Source organism: the organism of the source record quoted next, unplaced genomic scaffold (genome assembly GCF_019419815.1).
Source record: "Pyrus x bretschneideri cultivar Hongxiangsu unplaced genomic scaffold, Pyrus_bretschneideri_v1 Contig41, whole genome shotgun sequence".
NCBI classification, from domain to species: domain Eukaryota; kingdom Viridiplantae; phylum Streptophyta; class Magnoliopsida; order Rosales; family Rosaceae; genus Pyrus; species Pyrus x bretschneideri.
In genome coordinates, this window is record NW_025999735.1 from 4,549,242 (window position 1) to 4,568,187 (window position 18,946).

General features: G+C 38.2%; 1 pseudogene; it reads right to left on the bottom strand.

Annotated features, from left to right (window-relative positions):
• Nucleotides 1-10,243: 10,243 nt before the first annotated feature.
• LOC103947981 lies at nt 10,244-11,299 on the bottom strand (annotated as a pseudogene).
• Nucleotides 11,300-18,946: the final 7,647 nt, after the last annotated feature.

The following is an 18,946-nucleotide window of genomic DNA, read 5'->3' on the forward strand; positions in this document are numbered from 1 at the left end:
ACTAAGGTTCAATCAAGGCATCTCTATGTAATGCCATGCAAAACAGTCTTTGAATTCATGCAAAAGGTCAACTATCTTTGCCTAATCTCCAACCTCCAACAAGCCACTAATTTGTATTGGCCTTAGATCCTCCTCAGTCCCCTAATTAATGGTTTCAAGGGGTCTTGTACTTCTGGTGCTGGTTTATCAGGCTTTGTACATAAAAATTCTAATGACTTAGAGGCCTCGGGCTCATCCTTTGTCCAGTCTAAGTCATTATACATTCTGCCATGTGAATGGCTCCTTCCACTTCTTATCCCAAAATCTTTTTTCCTTCTCTATCTTAAGTGCCTGAAGTTCCTTCTCCCCACTTTGCCACCGCATTGGCTGAGCTCTCTTTAATCTCTCTTCTTTCTCTCTCATACTCCAACAGTCTTTTGATTAAAGACCTGACTGCAACCACTTGGTCCTTTCTTTTTTGGTCTACCATCATTGGTGTTGGTGAGCTGGGACAATATAAGGTATGTCTCATTCCTCTTTAGTGAGAGAAAGTCCTTGCCCTATGAGCTTTTGGACCGTCACTTTGGTAGGGCGGCCGTTATTATCAGCACCTAAACATTGTAAGATCCCAACAATAAGAATGTAAAAATTTGCTTCTGCAACATTAGCTGTGGAGAGAAATGGCTACGATTCGGCCTCCAGTATCTCCCAAAATCTAGGCTCCTCAGTTCTGGCCTCATGGCAGACAGCAACTTGTTGGTGCAAAGTAGATGGCACAAACAGACTCTGGTGGATCCGCAATGCCCCATAAATAGAGTTGTTGTCCACCAAAAAAAATGCCAACATGATTTTCTTGGATCCTAAGTCAACCTCCAAAGCAATATCCCATAGGTTTTGGTGATAACCCCAAAGAAACTAGAAACTGTAAGATCAGTAGGAATAAGATCTTCTTCATTTCTGCAAAACCTCCTCATTTGTTTAAGTAGGAGCACATTAATTGTTGCCCTTCATCTATTAACACCCTTTTAAAGGGGACTCCCTCCAGATAAACTGTCACATATATGGGCTTTAGATGGTTTTCTAAAGCTAGACTTGGTTTGCTAAACACCATTTTATCATAATAAACCCTCTCGAGCTCTTTTCATGCAAGGTCAAGCAAGTCCGCCAAGCTTAATCCCTATTTCCCAACCTCCTCAACGTTCACAAGTGCCATCATTGGTTCTGGTACCAAATAGCCACCTTCCATTGCTGTTGGTTGATCTAGTTCTGTACAGAACATGGTTGATAAGACATAGGTCATGTTCACATGGAAGTTGTTTAGTCCAGGCACTTTTTCTTTCGTTTCTCCAATCTGACACAGAAATTTATCCATACATGTTTGGGCATCCTTGGTTAGCATCAACTCGGGCATTTCCTCTTCTTCTGCCATATTGAAGTTATGCAACTGCCTTTGGGATTTCATAAGGAGAATCTTCCAGTAAAGGTGGAGGTATCCTCCTCTTAAGGGAGATGGTTCCAAAACATATAGGCTCTGAATTCCACCATGGTGTAGGCATCATCACCACACTCACTTGAGCTCTTCTCAACACCCTATACTTCCCTAGATGAGGGTTTTGAGGTACATGGTCTCCCTTACCTTCAACTTTACTGTTAGCTCTTTCTATCTCTTTCTTACTTCTCCACTGGAATTGTCTTCTTCCTCATTGGGTGACCTTCTCGAACTTAAGATTTTCAGAAGCTTCTGAAATGGCAGGGATTTTTAATGAGTTCATATGAGCCTTGTACTATCTTTGAACCCTCCTTATCATGGATGCCTCCATCTCTCTAACAAGTCTCTCATCTTTCTTTATTATGTACCATTTTCGACTGAGTCGGGCTGAATCTCTTTTAGGAACTGGGGGAATTGGGCTTATGGTTCCCTCCCACCATCTTTGTCTCATGTTGTTGTGATAACTTGGCTAGGGAGGTTTCACATCCACCCACCTGAGCAACTTTGCTTCCTTATCTTCAGCTTCTTCAGAGGCTTCATAGTATCTGAACACCTCAGATAGACCATTGGGCTCTGAATATCTTCCCAATCTCTGGAACACATTCTTGGTGGTTTCTTTCTCAGCAACCCGACTAATACATCTGCTGGCATCTCGCTCCTTTATCTCTCTTCTTCTGACGAACTCCCGATTAATATAGCGCCCTATGATGGCACCTCGAGTTCACACTTTGACCACAGTTGCTTAGCGTATGTCGGGTAACCTTCTAACACCTTCTGATGGCCTAACAGCTTACATTCTCTCTCCCCTCTCATCCCAGGAAGTTTTTCCTTTTCCTTTCTCAACCCAATTAAGGTTGATCATGTTGATTAGGGCTTCAGGGAATGGATCTGTGTCAATCATCATATTGGCTTGAGGTTTCTCTAATAACAGTTTTCTCTTAACTATGAGGTCTAAGAACTATGAGGTCTTGGATCCAATCACTGAACTGCACACAATTAGCTATGGAGCGTTTGAAGGTGTAGTGAACCCTGCAGTATTTTTTTCCTCTAAGCTCTTCAGGTTTAGGTATCTTTTTGGTACTATCGGGCAAGATTACTCTAGCCCTCACTAATACCTCATAGATGTCTGTTGCCTTGGTTTAAATCGAAGGAATATGACTAGTACTTTCGGGGTTTCATAAGTAGAAAACCTCCATCATTCATCACGATCTTCTGGTCTTTAATAGGCCGAACCAATCCCTTCACCATTAAAGGTTTGAAAGGAGTGGTCATCTCTGCTTCACATAACTCAATCCCATCTCCCAAACTGCTATCATTTTCTTTTAGCTCTAGGCCTTCAAACTCTAACTAGTGTATTGGGGCTTTGTTCTTATAGAAATGAGGCACTTTAGATGAGTGCTTCACTTGCTATTCCTCTGTCAGCTGATGCGAGAATTATACGCGCACAAATTAAACCCTCTTTTTGACAATTGTAGTATGGATGTAAGTAGGGATCGTTCTGGACCAGGGATTAGGAGGGATTGTTAACCACTTGGATTTGACTTCAAAAACGTAAAAACAAGATAAAACACTAAACTAGACTCAAAGAATGTGAAACTAAACGTTAAAACACTAAGACAAACCAAAAGACTCAAAATGCTTTAAAAACACAAACTAAATTGATTTCTAACTAAATTGAACAATAAAGTAAATGGGGATTGGATTTGGACGACTTTAAACTAAAAATGGAAACTTGGAAACAAAACAAATTGTAAATATGGATTTGACGGAAATGAATGGATGGGAAGCTAGCTAAGGGGTTCATCTCCACATATGTTATACTTGCATACAAAACGATGTCTAATTGCTTTTCAATAAACCATGAATTCTCAACGCCCCGGGTTAATTAGGTCCGCTTAAATTAACCGTCAAGTTTTCCTTAAGTTAATGAATTGGATGATTGCATACGACAATCCAAAGCATTCCTCACAAGTTCCCTACATGAATTGCATAATAGAGATACAAGCAAGAATCATTAAGCATCATGAAAACTATAAGTGTTGACGAGGCATTCGTTACTATGATTGCATGAAACTTATGCCAAGAATATGTTTAACACGATTGTTTATAAGCAACCTCCACTACTTGTGAATATAAGTTCATAACTATTACGTGAAACTCACTTATATTCTAGCGTCAAATTCATGCATGAAAATTAAGCGCGCATTCTTAATAAACATACATAAATAAGTTATCAATCAAACAGTTAAACAAATTGAATCCACAACTTATGAAATTCCAACGAAAGTTAATCAATTCATATTGCAAATATAAACATAGTTTCGAATCACCCCCTAGCTAAAGGGGGTTTAGTTCTTCATAACCTTGAAATCAAAGAAACACCTAAACATTCCAACAACTCAAAACTTTGAATTGTATGAACGTTTAAGCACTCTTTTCTTCCATTTCTCATACGTACAAAACAAAGAGAATTAAAATGAAACTTTGAAATCAAAGAAACACCTAAACATTCCAACAACTCAAAACTTTGAATTGTATGAACGTTTAGGCACTCTTCTCTTCCTCGTTGTTGTAGCACAAGGTTTAAGGATAGGTTGGTTGGGGGGATGGAAGTGTTGGGGAATTATGGAAATGGATGAGGATTGGTGGAAATGGAAGATGGTTTTTGGATTCTAAGGGAGAAAGGAATGTGTTTGTGGTGTGTTGTTGTGTTGTGAATGAGATGAGATGATATTTGAATGAATGAATGCAAGGGTATTTATAGGAGGAGTGGAGATGTATATGGCTATTTGTTTAAGGTGTTTGTGGTTGCAATGATGAAGAATTGCATGTGGAAATAAAAGGGAAAATGTGGTGAAATGATGAAGTAGGAAGGTGGAAATGCATGTGAGATGTTGGAAAGGAAATGGGAATATGAGTAGGCCATGGCATGGGAGTTGTTTTGTTGGTGTAAATGTGCCATGGTTGCAATGATGAAGAATAAAGGGTGCATGTGGAATTAAAGAGGGAGAATGTGGTGAAATGATGAAGTAGGAAGGTGGAAATGCATGTGAGATGTTGGTGGAATAAAGAATGAATGGTGGAATGATGAAGTGAATGCATGTGGAATTAAATGGAAAGAGGTGGGTGTGCATGTGAGTTGAAATGCATATGTTTAAATGGTTGAAATGTGTAGATAATTATGAGTATGATAAGTGATAAATGTATGGTTATGATAAGTGAATGGTGAATGATATGTTAAGTGATAAATGAAGGATATGTGGTGATAAATGAATGATATGTGGTGAGTGATAAGTGAATGGAAGTGATAAGTGATAAGTGTATGTTATGATAAGTGAATGGTTTGATAAGTGATAAATGAATGATATGTGGTGATAAATGAATGATATGTGGTGAGTGATAAGTGAATGGAAGTGATAAGTGATAAATGTATGATATGATAATTGAATGATATGTTAAGTGAATGATATGATAAGTGAATGCTTTAAGTGTTTAAAAATAGGGAACAAAACCCTTCCTTGCATGGCAAGGAACGAAGACACAAGGAAACACACGACAATGTCCTAAGGTTGCAAGGAATGTTGTTTTTGTGTTCTAAAATGCGTAGGAGTTTTCAATGATGCTTAAACATGAGGTCTTTTAGGATTTAACTTTCCTACTTCAAGTCTTTAATTTCGTCCATCCTCTTGGCTCCAAGCATATGATATCCATTCCAATCTCTAATTTGCTCCAAAAGGCTCCAAAAGGCATCCTTTTGCATACCTTGCCCTTAGAACCTGAAAACACACAAAAGAAGCATAAAGGACTAAAATAACTAGAGAAACATAACGTAAATGCACGAGAACAAGCCATTTAAGTCGCATGAATATGCTCCTATCATCAGCAACTTCTTATACTTAGTAGCTGCAATCACCAATTCTTGAAGCTCATTAAACTACACATCATAAAACTTCTTTCTCAAAGGTAGCCTCAGAGCCTTCTGGGCAATGGTTATGAGTTAAGCATGGTTGATTAGGAACTGGTTTCTCATCCTAATTTTTCTAAATCTCATCATGAAATCCTCCATAGACTTATGTTTATACAGCTTTACCTCCACCAGATCATTGATGGTCATCTCTGGCTCCACCCTATAGAAATGTTTATGGAAGGCCATCTCCATCTGCCCCTAGTTGGCGATGGAATTAAGGGGTAACATAGAATACCATTGGGAGGCCAAGCCTACTAATGAATTTCAAAACAGTCTCAACTTGTAGTTGGGGTTGTCCTCAAATGCTACACAATAATTTGAAAACTTGAAAATATGGTCTCTAGAAGACACATTATAGTCTTCCCCACTAAAATTTGGGAATGCGGGCATCTTGAAGTTAAGAAGGAAATGATTTTGCTCAGGATAAGGCTTCTGGTATGTTATCTTGAACATCAGGTGAGCCTGTGGCTGAGCATTCTGGACCACCATCCTTCTTAGTTTTGCCAAATCATTTCTAAGTTACTGGTTGGCCATGTTATTGTGTGAGGTGTAAGAAGTCCCCTACTTCAGGCTATAGTCAATGCCCAAGAAAGCTTCCCTATGTGGTTATGGCTGCCTCCATCTAACTTCTCCTCCTTTGTTAACCTACGGTGGTGGCCTATAAGGGAGAGGTTTGCCCACAGCTATGGGTAAACCTTTTCTGCTTGTCTCTCCTACTGGATTGGTTGCCTCCATCTTCACTACTTCCTGCTCAATCTACCTCATTCCATCTGGTAGAAGTAACAAAGGATCGGGCAAGCTTGTCTCTTGGAACTCTTCTTCATCGGGTCGACTTGTTCCAGCCTTTTCCTTCTTCTTCCCCTTATCCTTCTTTTCTTCGAGTAAGGGGAACAAAGGAATCACTAGTCCATTTTCTGGGCTTGCTTCCCTAATTACTTCCACGAAATAGTCATCCCTCAGTGTAAAGTATTATAACTCCAGCTTTCTATGTAGAATTCATGTTAGGGAATAGAGTCTGCTAACCTCTCTTCTAGTGTCCAGAAAGATTTTCTCCATACTTCTTAACAGCTGCACCATAGTGGCTTGCACGTCTTCATTGGTGACTTGTCCACTTGACTTTTCAGAAGAAGTCAGGCTTTCTAGAATCACAGGGCCTCGTAGTGAGGGAAAATCTTTCGAGTGATCTGTCATGTTAACTTCTGTTAGACAAGGGGGTTGCCCAAACTCTACTTTCCACCTGAATGTTCATTCCTTCCTTCTTCTTGGCATACAAGATATCAATAAGGTGCCACCGCGCGTGCCAAAACTATGTTCGGGATGGATTTCTGGATCTGGTCCCTCGCACAGCTCCACTGGGCTCTAGCTCTTTCTTGCCAGTCGAGCAAAGTCTTGTTACTTGGTGTGCTGCAATATGAGTTTATTGTTAGTTTGAAAGATGCCTTTTTGAGGCCTTTGGTTTAGGCCTTGAGGCTCACAATCCAAACTAACAAGGATCTGAGCGTGCCACTGTTATCTATGTATAAAAGATTGTTGAATAGGTGTGAATTAGGTTGGTTACTTGCGCCACAAGTTATTTAGACTTCTTGTTTATCAAATGATTGTCACATATAGGTTAAGTCTGTATAAGGTTCTTTCTTGCCTTGTAAACAAGGACTTTTAATTCATAACATTGTATGTCCAAAATGAAAAGGGTTCAGGGCCCTTCCAACCATTTCCTTGATCAAAGTTTGCTTTAATGAAAACAGGTTCATTAACTTATCCAGATTTGATTACAGATGAAACTTTTAAGTGGAAAACAGTTGAAAATGATTTTAAAACGTGAAGGAAAATGCACTAAATAACAGATCTATTATATATAAGTACAAACAAAAGAGACTCGGGCAAGATTTAACCTTGTCGGGCAAGGTTCAACTTTTTGCAACCACTTCTCTTTGTATTTACAAGGGTTTGTATACTCTGGGGGATGAAAAGTAAAAGGGTTTTACTAGAAGGAATCGATATTACAATATTAAGGGAAGATAGCAAAGCTTCTAATCTTCACAAAAGACGACTTTCTATAAGGGAACTACAATTAAAAAGGACAAGATCTGGACAAAGTTCAGCTTTCTGGTTTCTTGCTTGTTTGAGAGCAAAGTAGGATGTCTTTTGATTAATTGGTTGAGTATCCTTGTCTCTAGTGTCGCTCTCTGCTTTTATAGACAATTTGGCCCAACTGTCCAAGTTTTGCCTTTAGCTGATAACTTTCGGAAGGCAGTGAGTCATCACCTATTTACTTATCCATGCCCCTGAAAAGTGCTTTTTGGCTGGTGGTGAGGTATCCTCTAATTCCCATCACTTCAAACATAGGCATGTGGTCTATGCCTTTGCTGAAATAGCTTCCAATTCTTCTAGGGGCTATCGACTTGTTCGAGCCCAGTCTTCTCTTTGCTTTTGCATCTTTGGGCCTCCATTATCACAAGGCCCAGTGTCAAATATAAACCCAAACATAACCTTTCTTAATAATCATTTTGGATTCAGCAATGCTCCTCCATATGTATGATGCATTGTTCCTCACCAGTGCTTGTAAGAAATCGGTAATAGTTAAATATCTTGCCTTAAATACTCTTACCGCAAGTGACAAAGGATGGCGAATAAACCTCTAACCTTGTTTAGCAAGTAAAGCAAGTTAAAGGCATATAAGTCTTTAAATCCTGCCCCCTTTTACTTTTAGGTATGCATAATTGTCTCTAATTAACCCAATGCATTCTTCTTTGACCTACCTCATGCCCCCATCAAAACTGGGCAACCATGTGGTTTAAATCATCACATAGCATTTTGGGAAGCAGGAATGTTTGAGCCACCGTTTTAATTAAAATTTCCTTTCCAACAATACCCATGAATTTTTTACTGTGTAGCACTTTTGAAGATTTAAATTGAATCTGAACTACATATTAATATAATTTTTATTGTCAACCAAAACTCTACGAAATTATCATTCTAAACCTCTAATTAAAACTAAACATAAATAAGAAATATATGTAATTTTATACAACCAAAATTTTGCTTTTTTTTTTTTTTTTTTAACTTCACCTACATGTAATTTTTACATGTCCCTAATTAAAAAATAAAACTCTCTCCCTTTTCTCCCCACTCGCACTCTCTCTCTCACTCTCTTCCTCACTCCTTCCATTTAAAAAAAAAAAATTACATACATTTTGTGTGTGCCCATATGCTAGTATCTAATTAAGCCATACTTTATCAAAGATATGCGTGAATGTGGGGATTGAAAGCATATCGTGTCAATGGCATATATGGTAAAATAAACAAACTTTAAACCCCACTTTGTAGTCTACATTGCAAGTCAAGGCATTTAACAATAGTAATGGATTTTTTTTTGCCAAATTACCATTCCACCCGAATTATCAACTGTACCATACCAATTTTGTGCCAATTAATAATGACATGGTATTGTACCGAACCGAAATTTTATGGTACAGTCATAGTATTCAATAACATTACTGATAGTATTAATGTATCGTACCGAAAAATATAAATATATATTATATTATATAACTTATATTTATTATAATAATATATATAATAATTCAATAATATTTAAAGGGATTCAACTTTAGTTCTTGTTCTAAATGCTACTAATATATTTTCTTTGCTTGTAATGTAGGCTTGACACAAGCTCAACCTCAATCTTCTATAAGTTCAATGCCTCCTCCAAATGCTTTGACATCTCAAGCTTGAAGAATTGATCGATGAATTTTTATTTTTGAAGTTTAGATCCACTTCCAATTTTTATTTGGTTTGAAATTTTAACTTCTATTTGGATTGTAAACTTAACTTTTATTTGATTTGGTTTATAAATTCTATTTGAATTGTACCCTTAATTTCCATCATGAATCTTGATGCATCATTTCACTTATTGAATGATGAATGATTGATGAATTTAGGTTACAATATATGAGATAAAGGCACAAAAAAAGAGCTTGCCCTTGAATTGGGTTGAAAAAAATATGTGTCTGGATTAGATCCAACAGATTGTAATGGGATAGGACCGGAATTCAGAAGCCCCAAAAAAATCCTATGAACAACTGAGAAGTGACCCACAATTATATATACGGTAAAAACAAGAAAAATCCAAAATTTATCAATCAAAACTACACCTAAGGTTCATCAGTAAACACACACGCTTATCAATCCAAACAATCAAATTTCACAAGAACTCGTCCAACCCACAACATATTATCAAAATTTAGAGCAAGTTGAGCAACCCACCTAGTAATGCTTGGTCCCAACCAACGTCTCTTTGCATTCTAATGCGATCGATTTTGTGATTTGCATGATATAGGAGATATGCACATTTAAGATATATGCAAATATATACGTTTGATTGATCGGAATCGTTCCAAGTTTCAGGTTCACTTTTAAAGATCGTCCGGACAATAACTCAGTTGAAACCAGATTCTTTATAACAACGAAAAGAGATTTCATTTGAATCTGACGACTGTATATTGATTGGTCTGCATGATAGAAGAAGACCAAACAATTATCGATTTGCACGAGTCTTCACAGGGGATAATCAACAGATTGGAATGCATGATCACCAAATAGAGGTTGTTCGCATGTATTTGATCTAACTGTTTAGATCTATATGCTTAACTAAAACAGACAGAAACTGAAGAAGGTTTTCACAAGATGGCTAGTTTTACTTACGGCCAATCTTATAAGTATTTTACACATACAAGTTGATACGCATCATACAGCCTACCAGGCATATAAATAGTAGGCAGTGGTTTCACTGTTGATGGTAAAATTAACTAAGCTGTGGGGTAAGATGCAGACATAGCAATTCCGCAAAGTCCTTCAGCTGCTGCAACGTCTCCTTGCATCCTAATGTACCCCTTTTCACCCCATTCTGCACCCCATGAGTTCTTCACTAACCAATACTTAGTCCCATCCTCACTCATGCCACAACCAACAACGGTAACACCATGGTCAAGGCTCGTTCCACAAGTTCCGGTAAAGACACCACTTGAATAGAACTGGAAGTCGGAACCACTAGCATCAATAGCAACAGAAACAGGTTGATGAGCAACTGCAGCAAGAAGGGCCTTTTCACTGTTTGCAGGGACATCTTCAAAGCCAGTTATCTTCGCTGCATGGCTTGCTTCCTTCTTGGTGTTGTGCTAATCCCGTGATTTTTTTGGATGAACCGGAAGGCGTCGTCCATCAAGCCACCCTCACATCCTTGGTCTTCACCAACGGTGTCACAACCAACAAGCTCTTGCTCAGACAAAGAGATCAATTTCCCAGTTGTAAGCTGTGTTATTCCTTCAGTGGCAGCCACTGCTGAAAAAACCCAACAGCTTCCTGTATTTGATTGGAATTAATGTAGTTCGAATAAAGTATCAAATCAAACCAGTTAATATGAATAAATAAATAAATAAGCTAGACGTTTATATAACTACCGCATTGGCCTTGGTCCTTGATGGGGGTTACTGCTCCTTTCTTTCTCCAGTCCATTGTTGCTGGTAATGATGCAGTCACATTTTCATACTTGAAAGAAGTTGTCTTCGTGGAGCACTCGTGTCCCTTGAATCCATTTCTTGAGCCTTTGAACTCTTAATTTGTAAGGTTTGTTTGCATCCTTATTAGAAGATTCTATAAACGCCCTCCTTGAATGTCTTGAAACGAGTCTCCTTCTCATTAACGTCATTATATACACAACCATAACGAGTCAACCATTGCTCGTATCTCCCATACATAGATGCATCTTGCAGAGTACGAGAAGTGGCTTCAGAAGACCAAGCCCCCAAGGTGAGGATCAAGCTAAGGCACATATATTTCCACAGCTTCCTGTTAAGGAACTCCATGGGTAGCTTGCTAGTGTACTAGAAGCAAGCTGGCTTATGATAATGTAAAGGGTATATGAGCAGATATACTGAAATGGTAGATTGCTCCGTTATTTATGTACTAATTCAGGCGGTACAGAATGGCGTTTTTGCTATTTCAGTTCCCCAATAAATGATGAGTAGCATCGTCTGCGCCTTAGAAAATATTTGATATGGACCTGTAAGATTATTAAATAGTAAATTGACCTTTGATTTAATTTGGATTTGGGCCTTATGCTGTACGTTTGTCCTTGTGTGCATAATATACTTGTTTGAAATAAATTCTGAAATGTACGTGTGAATCTTCAACCCTGTGGGATGTACTTTACTTGATTAATTATTTTAGAAAATAGTTGTCAAGATTTTTCAACAATTTGAGAAGGGGTGTGCTATTCGCATGCATATTTTTATTTCTCATACACGCTCTTAATTTATGATTGTCTGATGGAATAAAATGAAGAAAATCAAATAATAGAAGTTAATAAGAAGTGTGTGAGAAGTAAAAAAGGGAAAATTTGAAATAAGTCTAATTTTATAGGCCACCTTTTGAAATAGGTCCAATTTTTAGTTACTTTGGATTCATATCAAAAGACCTTAAGTAAAAATTAGTGTGTGAATATCACACCGCTTTGAGAATTGTATGCACCTCAAGGACCGTAGTTTTGTTGTTGTCGAAGAAATCGAATTCTGTAGTTGTTTGTTTCTCTATTACGATTCGTAAACTCACAGGAAAAGAAAAGAACGCTAGAATGGCCTCAAATCTTCGAAGTTGGACAAAAACAAGTTAAGAGATGTATGTGGCCACTATGAATTTAAATAAAAATATGGATTTTAGCTAGCATATGTTATCCAAATGAAAGTAAAAACTGGATAAGTTGTTAAGAAACGTATCCCTTTTGATCCTCATAAAAAATGATAAGATACAGTGGTACAAGTTTTCTTTCACTTCTTCATCTTCTAGTACATTAACTTGGACAATATATGCAAATTAACATTTATATTTTTATTCGACATTCTTTGAATTTAGTGGGTTATTCCAATCCTACTTTGGTGTTTTAGTTACTCTACTATTACTTAAAATTTAATTGCATCATGTCATTGAAAGTGATTGTTTTAACAGGGAAACCCCATTTAGCAACTTTTATGCTAAATGCACAAATGTGTATGTAACGGTTTTGTTTTCTTCCATCAAGAACATTTGTGTTGGACGAGGAGCGGCAAAGGCAAACGAACACGACTCAAGTGATGACTCAAGTGATGTGGACGGGGAGAGGAAGAACACGGTTAACTAGGTCTGACAAATGGGTTGTGTTTGTCGTGTTTTGTGTTGTGTTCATGTAATACTTGTTATCTTAATGGGTCGTGTTATGTCACACTCATTATCTTAACGGATCCTTAACAGGTCGGGTCATTTTACCCAATATGTAAAATGTGACATCCCACATCGCCAGGGGAGTGATCCTTAAATGTATATCTCATCCCTACCTAGCACGAGACCTTTTAGGAGCTCACTGGCTTCGGGTTCCGTAGGAACTCCGAAGTTAAGCGAGAAGGGGGCTAGAGCAATCTCATGATGGGTGACCCACTGGGAAGTTGCTCGTGAGTTCCCAAAAACAAAACCGTGAGGGAATGGTAAGCCCAAAGCGGACAATATCATGCTACGGTGGTGGAGCGGGCCCGGGAAGTGATCCGCCCCGGGCCGGAATGTGACAATTTGGTATCAGAGCCTAACCCTGGCCGTGGTGTGCCGACAAGGATGTCGGGCCCCTAAGGGAGGTGGATTGTGACATCCCACATCGCCCAGGGGACTGATCCTTAAATGTATATCTCATCCCTACCTAGCACGAGGCCTTTTGGGAGCTCACTGGCTTCGGGTTCCGTAGGAACTCCGAAGTTAAGCAAGAAGGGGCTAGAGCAATCCCATGATGGGTGACACACTGAGAAGTTGCTCGTGAGTTCCCAAAAACAAAACCGTGAGGGAATAGTAAGCCTAAAGCGGATAATATCGTGCAACGGTGGTGAAGTGGGCCTAGGAAGTGATCCGCCCCGGGCCGAAGGGGATCACTTTCCAGGGCCGCTCCACCACCGTAGCACGATATTGTCTGCTTTGGGCCCCGACCACGTCCTCACGGTTTTGTTTTTGGGAAATCACATGAGAACTTCCCGATGGGTTACCCATCCTGGGAATGCTCTCGCGCGCTACTCGCTTAACTTCGGAGTTCCCATGGAACCCGAAGCCAATGAGCTCCCAAAAGGCCTCACGCTAGGTAGGGATGGGAATATAAATATAAGGATCACTCCCCTAGGCGATGTGGGATGTCACAATCCACCCCCCTTAGGGGCCCGACGTCCTCGTCGGCACACCACGATCAGGGTTAGGCTCTGATACCAAATTGTCACATCCCGATCCGAAAGGGACAATCCACCCCCTTAGGGGCCCGACGTCCTCGTCGGCACACCATGACCAGGGTTAGGCTCTGATACCAAATTGTCACATCACGCCCTCACGGTTTTGTTTATAGGAACTCACACGAGAACTTCCCGATGGGTCACCCATCATGGGAATGCTCTCGCGCGCTACTCGCTTAACTTCGGAGTTCCCATGGAACTCAAAGTCAGTGAGCTCCCAAAAGGCCTCACGCTAGGTAGGGATGGGAATATACATATAAGAATCACTCCCCTGGGCGATATGGGATGTCACAATCCACCCCCCTTAGGGGCCCGACGTCCTCGTCGGCACACCACGACCAGGGTTAGGCTCTGATACCAAATTGTCACATCCTGGCCCGGAAGGGACCACTTCCCAGGCCCCCTCCACCACCGTAGCACGATATTGTCCGCTTTGGGCCCCAACCACGCCCTCACGATTTTGTTTCTGGGAACTCACACGAGAACTTCCCGATGGGTCACCCATCCTGGGAATGCTCTCGCGCGCTACTCGCTTAACGTCGGAGTTCCCATAGAACTCGAAGCCAGTGAGCTCCCAAAAGGCCTCGCGCTAGGTAGGGATGTGAATATACATATAAGGATCACTCCCCTGGGCGATGTGGGATGTCACATAAAATGACCTGACCCATTATGAAAAATATTTTTTTTTCCTCAAATTTGCACATACCACATTGCCACATAAATATTACTTAAAAATATTAAAACAGATTTGTCGTCAAGTACTTCATCTACACTCCAAAATACGAGCTTAATAAAAAAGCACCAATACACTACTAGTCTACCACAAAATATCAAATGTGCGAGGATATGCAAAATGAATGGGTTTTTCTTTTCAAAGTTGTGAAGCTTTTCTCAAAAGTTAAAGCCTTGCCAATGAAACTTAAAGCTTGCATGTTATTTCTTTTACAAAATCCTTCAATTTTCATCGATCATCATGAGGAAATTGTATTGGAACTTTGGCTTGATCTATTGCCTTCAAGAGTTATGTTGATGATGTTTTCAATAATGTTTTCCACATCAGAACTCTCTTCCGCATTAATTAAGTATAGAAAAATCAAACATTATAAATCATTCAAATTATAAGAAGTTTACCAAAATAATTATGAAAAGAAATAAAACAATAGTACTCTACCATATAAAAATATATTACCTCATTTTTTCCAAATTTTCTAAATTTAATTTAATAAATATATAATATCATATATATATATATATATATATTATAATTATTGTGACATCCCACATCGCCCAGAGGAGTGATCCTTATATGTATATTCTCATCCCTACCTAGCACGAGGCCTTTTGGGAGCTCACTGGCTTCGGGTTCTGTAGGAACTCTGAAGTTAAGCGAGAAGGGGGCTAGAGCAATCCCATGATGGGTGACCCATTGGGAAGTTGCTCATGAGTTCCTAAAAACAAAACCGTGAGGAAATGGTAAGCCCAAATCAGACAATATCGTGCTACGGTGGTGGAGCGGGCCCGGGAAGTGGTCACCTCCCGAGCCGGCTTCAGAGTTCATCGGAACTCCGAAGTTAAGCGATAAGGGGGATAGAGCAATCCTATGATGGGTAACCCACTGAGAAGTTGCTCGTGAGTTCCCAAAAATAAAACCGTGAGGCAATGGTAAGCCCAAAGCGGATAATATCGGGCTATTGTGGTGGAGCGAGCCCGGGAAGTGATCCGCCCCGGTCCGGGATGTGACAATTGGTATTAAAGCCTAACCTTGGTTGCGTGTGTGCCGACGAGGACGTCGGGCCCCTAAGGGAGGTGGATTGTGACATCCCACATCGCCCAGTGGAGTGATCCTTAAATGTATATTCTTATCCCTACCTAGCACGAGGCATTTTAGGAGCTCACTGGCTTCAAAGTTCATCGAAACTCCGAAGTTAAGCGAGAAGGGGGCTAGAGCAATCTCATGATGGGTGACCCACTGGGAAGTTGCTCATGAGTTCCCAAAAACAAAACCGTGAGGGAATGATAAGCCCAAAGCAGACAATATCGTGCTACGGTGATGGTGGTGGAGCGGGCCCAGGAAGTGATCCGTCCCAGGCCAAGATGTGACAATTATTATGTATTTTTAGGGGTAAAAAATTATTAAATTAATATATATATATATAATTATTATGTATTTTTAGGGGTATAAAATTATTAAATTAATATCGTGCTACGGTGGTGATGGTGGAGCGGGCCCAGGAAGTGATCCGTCCCAGGCCAAGATATGACAATTATTATGTATTTTTAGGGGTAAAAAATTATTAAATTAATATATATATAATTATTATGTATTTTTAGGGGTATAAAATTATTAAATTAATATTTTTCTTATCTTATCGGGTTATCCGATAACGACTCGATTCGTTATTGTGTCGACCCGATAACCTGTTAATTTCGTGTAGGGTTAACAGGTCTTGTCAAAAATTGTCAGGCCTAGGGTTAACCTAACTGTAAAACGATTCCTTCTTGGGTTTAAGTTATATCGATTTGGTTCAATTCAATTTTCGAAACCACTAAAACCGAAATCAAACCAATAGTTTTTTGTTTAGTTCAATTTCTTTAGCTTCAGGTTTTTTATTTTATCAGTTTTGTTTCTTTTTTTAAACAAACAATAGTATCTACACAAAGGGGGAAGGGTTGGGCTTAACCGCTTAACCTCACAATGGGCTAGCAATAATATGGTTCAAATTTGTCTTTGGCTAGAATCGAATGTAAGACCTCTCACTTACAAATGAAGAGGAATACCACTAGACCATAGTATTAAGTGACTAGTTTTGGTTTGTTACGAATGGTTTGTTTGTGTTTTTTTTTTTTTTTTTTTTTGTTCAGTTTTCGATTTTTCCATTTCGCCCCTATATATCTCTAGCAACGCTGTAAGCATATTTATTAAGACATAAATATTACCATAAATGGAGGAGGGAGGTGATTTATTGAGCCCTCTATGTGGTGTTCAGATTTTGGGTTTATCCTTATTTATGCGGAATACAGAAAATCACGGCGACCTAGTTTTTCTTGTCTTGTTTTGTTTTGAGTCAGACCAAGACATGCATTGTGCACTGCACGACGCATACAATATTTCATATGAGAATTGTTGACAGTACATAATGGGCTGTGATGCAGTGTTAAGGCATGGGTACTTGGGTAATTTCACTTATTGAAGGGTTGATGTCATCCAACTGTCTCACAAGTACGGCATACGTTGGCCATATATGATATATGATATATGATGTATGATGTATGGGCGTGTTAAATTACTAATTAGGGTAATACATAATACACGTAAGCTCATGATGAGCAACACAACAATGAAAGCGGCAGGTTCTCCAACATCTCCATCCACAATCTTCACTTGTAAATGAAAAGTCATAAGTTCGAATTTCGTAGATGGCGAATTCGATATCAAATTAGATTGTCCATTATTTAGCTTAACTGAACTCATATCTCCCTTTAGTATAACACTAGCCTCTTGTCACATATATACGCATGTAGCAATTACCTTTTTTATATTAGATTATGTCTTTTAATTTTTTTAAATAACTATTTTATATTTTTATTAAAAATTATTCAGAAAAAAAATGAAGCAAAACCGTGAAACCATCTACTAATGTGGGAGGTTTTTTTTCTTTTTTTTTTAATTAAAGTTTGAAATTTAAAATTCATTCAAAATTAAAATGTGGTGAATTACTTTAAATTCTTATGGTTTAATTGTAATTTTGAAATTTTTGAAGGACAATTTTGGTATTTTAAATGTTTCACCTTTTTATCCTTCTCACTTTATATATTTGTACTCAAAATAAAGACAGGCAAATTTAAAACGTACAATTTACATTTTATATTTCACTTTACACTTTTAAGAAATGTAAATATTGAGTTCTACTTTATGTGAGAGGTGTAAATTTAGAATTTTATTTTTTTACTAGTGAAGCCTACCTCCTAAAGATATAAATATATAGTTTTATTTTAACAATTTGAACTGTCTATATTTTAGTACATTATTTATAGATCATCCTTGCAAAACTTTAGACAAATTCAAAACCCTTAAGACATCTATTTGTGGTGAATAAAATAGATGGATACGATTTTACAAAGAAACACTAAAATTAATCCAAAGTTTATATGGTTTCAGAATTGAGTGGTTTTTGACAAACGTGATCTTTGAGGTAAGACATAAATGATAGACAGTTGAATCATAGAAATTACATTACGAGTGGGGCCACAAAAATGAGTGTTAAAAGCGTGTGTCCTCAAATCCTAACCATTTACATATACTCCTTATGGTGCTCATTCTGTAACTCTTTTCAACGATCTAAACTATCTATATGATTTGAGATTTTTGTTCTTACATGATATTCACGTAGCACGAGATTTGGCGATTCTATTGATATTTATAATTTTGCGATTATCAATTTGCTCAATGAAGTGTTTGAAATCTACTCATTGCTTTCCAATTAGTCATGAGACAATGTCAAATTTTTTCTTGCTCCAGTACATGTTTATGTTATTCAAATAATATTTGCCGGAGCACTTTTGAATAGAAATCAGTTAAAACCAACCATCATTATTTATGATTGGTGCAAATCTGAGACCCAAGCAACAAAGATTAAAATAAAATAAAAAAAAAAGAAAAAAAAGAGGACATCATATATTCTCATCAACAAGAATTAGTAGCAAACAATCCCTTCTCTAATCCACGTAGGATAGACATCTTAGTTAGAACTTCTTTTTACATCCAAATTTTGTAACTGTGACATTATACTTTGGATTTAAATCTCAATTGGAGGTGGTCTAATATAAAGAAAAGATCGCAATATGCCCATTGAAATAGATTATAACGAATTATCTTTAACATTTAAGTATTTAATTTAAAGAAAACAATCATGACTAAACTATGACTCCTTCATAATTTGTTGACAGTTCAACAAATTCAGTCCAATTACCTTTAAATTACAAGTAGCCACATCTATTAAAGAAGAGATAATCAGGTACAAGTCCAAAACGGAGTGAATTATTGAGTTTAATCCGAGACATTTTGGTTACCAGTTTAGGTCCTCTAATTTTTATTCCAAGTGAGTAAACTTTCTATTTTGTGACGATAAGTGCTCCTTCTAAAGATGAGTTTTAATAGTATTTGCCATTCAGTACTATGATGTAAGATCCTGCATCGACCAATGAAGAGGGGGTGATGTG